This window comes from Pogona vitticeps, chromosome 6 (assembly GCF_051106095.1).
Source record: "Pogona vitticeps strain Pit_001003342236 chromosome 6, PviZW2.1, whole genome shotgun sequence".
NCBI lineage: Eukaryota > Metazoa > Chordata > Lepidosauria > Squamata > Agamidae > Pogona > Pogona vitticeps.
The window spans coordinates 100,983,961-100,988,606 of NC_135788.1; positions in this window are offsets into that span (position 1 = coordinate 100,983,961).

Sequence of the window (4,646 nt, forward strand, 5' to 3'; positions counted from 1 at the left end):
TGAAGGCAGAGATTGGGAGTTCCGTTTCCTACTGTACCTCCTGGAAAAAGAGCCACCCTGTGTGGCCTTGGGCAAGCTGCATATATATATTCTTACTGGTGCTTTAAAGGTATCACTTCTTCCTGCATTTGTACTGTTTCTACAGCCATGCGGCCTTACCCTGATCTTTCCGAGCCAACTATTGTTTGTGCTAGATGCTTGGAAATGCAGTCCAACAACATCTGGAAGGTTCATGTTTGCCTTTGTATCACAAAAGGCAGCTGTTTGTTTGTTATTGTGCTGCTGGGGATGAATGTGGAATTTTTCTGGCTCATGTGCTAGAATAACTTGTCCAGCTTTCAATGCTAAGTATCTTGACTTCGTACTTGTGTGTAGGAGGGTTTAATTTGTTGCTCGACCTCAGACAGCAGCAATGTGTCTCTCTCTGGTTCCTCTTCCTCCACTTCCTTACATCTGGATAGTGCAGGTGTGCATGACCATGGTCTATAGTGCATACATACTCACTGCCAATGTTGATGAGGGGTTGTGAGAATCCCTTGTGAGGGCCTTCACAAATGACCCTTGTATCTTGCACTCAGAATGATCCACAGCAACTGTATGCCATTTCCACTTCCGATTTACACCTAGTTTTATGGGGACGTGGTGGCGCTGTGGGCTAAACCGCAGAAGCCTGTGCTGCAGGGTCAGAAGACCAAGCAGTTGTAAGATCGAATCCACGCGATGGAGTGAGCTCCCGTTGCTTTGTCCCAGCTCCCGCCAACCTAGCGGTTCGAAAGCATGCAAATGCAAGTAGATAAATAGGGACCACCTCGGTGGGAAGGTAACAGCGTTCCGTGTCTAAGTCGCACTGGCCATGTGACCACGGAAGATTGTCTTCAGACAAAACGCTCGCTCTATGGCTTGGAAATGGGGATGAGCACCGCCCCCTAGAGTCGAACACGACTGGACAAACATTGTCAAGGGGAACCTTTACCTTTACCTTTACCTCAGAGAAATACTGCTTTATTGAACCTGGAGGAGTCCAGATCTCAGAAACTACTGTCACATTTTGCCCCCGTGTGTCCACAGCAAAATGCCTGTCACTCATTTATTGCATCACATACAGGCTTTACTGGTTGGGTACTGGGATTCTCTAACACAGGTGGCATGGTAGGGTTATATTCAGAAAGGGTGACATGTGGTAAGACAAATTCTCACTCCTGATGTTGTAGGACAGAGCTGTCCTGGTCACTTGGCCTGGCCTGAGTCCCTTAAGCCAGTGCTTCCCAACCTTGGATAACCCTGGTGCTCTTGGACTGCAACTCCCAGAATCTTTTGCCACTAGCTGTGCTGACTACAGTTCAGTTCCGCTACTACTGTACTTGATATAAGAAAGGGGCAGCATCCACTGTATCCTTTGATTCGGAAATAAATAAATCTAAGACCCACTATTTTATGATGCAAGTCTACTTAGAGAAGAGTTGCCATACGAGAGAGAGAGAGAGAGAAGCTTTTTGTGGCCATAGGATTCTCAAGCCCCTTAGAGATACAGGTGGCAAAGTTTTGACTTTTTAGTATAAGACTATAAACATCCTTAAAATGGCAGCCAGTATTCTCAGGGATTCAAATGGAGTTGCAGGGAGACTCTGGGGTCACGAAATTGTATGAAATAAGTGAGACCTGCCAAAGGATGTGGCACAAAGTGTTTCTTTTCGAGGTTTCAGCCAGTCACACCCTCTTTAAAGATACTCAGTTCGACTTCCATTCTCTCCTAGCTGTCCATAGTGTATAGCCATTTCTTATGTCTTCCTCACAGGTCTGTTTTGCAGTTGGATGCTGCTGCCTCTTCAGGGCTTGTGCTTCTGCTCTTCTCTCTTTCTCTGTCTTTCTGCAGGTCAATGCTCGCCCCCCCCATGCCACTAATAGAGCAAATTATCATCTTTTCACTTATAAACAGAATTACAGCCTTTTTGCCTATTTGTTACAACAGTGACACGCAGTGTTTCTAGAATGAAGGCTCATCATTCATTGTGGAACCTGTACTGCCTTTTACATTTATAATATGATTTTGTCTTTATTCGCTGGAATTTGCCCTCCTCTTTCCCTTTCTTCCTTTTATTTTCTCTTCTCTCCTTCTTCTCCCCTTTTGAGTTTTTGTGTTATGTAAACACAATTGTTTCAATCTTCTACTGTGTGGTATGGCAAACAAGAGGTCAAACCCCTCAGTGTCATAGTATGCTGTACTATCATATGGAGAACTTTGTTCTTCCATTTGCTGTGCTGATTAGTGTTGATTGAACAGACCTTTGGGAAGCCTCAGGAATACCTTCAAGCAAGGGCCTGAAGTAATCTAGCACTGCTGAGCAAAAATCTGACTGGATGCAAAGATATATTGGATCTATTAAAGGTATCATGGTGTTCCAGTAGTCAAGTCTCTAAAATAATTTAGTAATCCCTGAAAAATCAAAACTTAGATGCTCTGAAGTCACTAGCTGGCCATCACCACATAATAAATACTTCTTTTCATAATGTGCCAAACATTTGGGTGGCTTCTTTGAAGTTTGGCCATAATATCATATTCGCTTGATCTCATTGCAACTGGATTTATGATCTTGTGATGGCTGGCTTGTGACTTGAGAGCATCTTGGTTTCAGTCCATCAGGAATCACTGGACCTTAACTCTAGAGCAGAGCTAGGTAGCACAGGCTTCTCCAGATATTGCTTAAGTACAGCTCCTATCATCACTCACCATTACACTAGAGCAGACTGGAACTAGTCTCCAACATCTGGAGGACCCTCACTGCTTCTGTGTTAGGCAGAGGGAAGAAACTGCCTCAAGCAGCAGATGTGGCATGTTTCTCTGTGTGCAAAAACAATTTTGTATGCCCTCTCCTGATAGCTTACACATAGCTGCTTCCCTCATCTCTGATGGAAGATATTGCTATCTCATTAGAGAAATATTTGTCTGGGGAGTCAGTGAAGGGGCACAATCTTGTGCTTCACCTCAGGAAGCAAAGTGCCTCGACCCAGGCCTGTTTTCAGATATCTGAGCTGTCTTGAAGCCCAACATGGCCCCAGCTGAAAATCACTCTCAGCCAAGTTTCACCAGATGTGTCTTCCCTTTAATATCCAAGGAAGCAATGAGGAACATCAACTGCTTTGCTACTCTGGCACTAATGCAGAACTTAGGAAAGTTTCACTTTGGAAAAGAGGTTGCCAAATGATATGTGGACATTTACAGTAATCCCTGTATTCTTGGAAAAGAGAAACTGCAGTGGCTCTAGTAAAGTGTGCTGGTTATATACCGGGCTGGCCCATAGTGCTTAAAAACGCTCTGGGTGGTTTACAATTTAATTATGCAAGCTACACATTGCTCACCCCCCCCCCCAAGCTGGGGTAAGTGGCGGCGGTGAGTTGATCCCATATTCAAGGTCCCCAAGAAATGCAAATAGTGGAGAAATAGTTGTGTTAGAATGCACCTGAATTCTAAGCCTGGTCACCTCAAAGATCCCTGTTTGCATCCCTCCTCAAGTAAAATCAGATCAGTTACTGTATCTCATTAGGCTGTGCTTTCGCTGCCTACATGCATATGCATTTCCTGGTGGGCACAGAGCTTAATTAATAATGTTTATGAAAAAAGCATGCCTCATGTATTTTTCATAACGCTGGCCACCCTGATTATTCTCAGACCACCCCGATTCAAAATTTCTGGCTTCAGGTTGGATTTGTTAGATATCACCCAGAGAGATATTTACCAGTAGATCTCCATCTGCCTTCTGCCCACCCTTGCCTGAGGCAACCCTTCTCATAAAGGTAAAGGTTCCCCTTGACAATTTTTGTCCAGTCGTGTTCGACTCTAGGGGGCGGTGCTCATCCCCGTTTCCAAGCCATAGAGCCAGCGTTTGTCTGAAGACAATCTTCCCTGGTCACATGGCCAGTGCGACTTAGACACGGAACGCTGTTACCTTCCCACCGAAATGGTCCCTATTGATCTACTTGCATTTGCATGCTTTCGAACCGCTAGGTTGGCGGGAGCTGGGACAAGCGACGGGAGCTCACTCCGTTGCGTGGATTCGATCTTACGACTGCTTGGTCTTCTGACCCTGCAGCACAGGCTTCTGCGGTTTAGCCCGCAGTGCCACCACGTCCCTTGCAGCGCCACCCTTCTCATAAGGCCTTGCAATTTCAGTTCCAACCATTAGGGGGCAGTCAGGGTTGGAGAACAATTTGTGTTCTGGTGCTCCAAGGAGCAATAGAGTTGGAGGGCTTAATGCCATTATAGGTGAAAATGCAGCTTGCTGCAGTTGGGAAGTTATTAGGAAGATGAGGCTGTCAAAGCCGTCTGGATAGCTGAGTGGTTTAGGTTGTGAGTCCAATTCTCCACTGTGCCTCCGGAGACTCGAACCAACCTGTGTAGCCATGGGCAACCTGCATAGTCTCAGGATGCCCCAGAAGGGAATGGTAAATCTTTTCTGAGTATTCTCTACCTCGAAAAGCCTGGAGAGGGTTGCCAAAAGTCAGAATTAACCTGGCGGCACATTATTATAATTATTAGAACGTCAGAAGAGGCTAGCTGCCATGCATTATTCATTTCTATGTGTCTTGTTTTCCATATGCCCCCACTCCCTTTCCCCAAAGAAGACATCAAAACACCAGAAAGGCAGTAG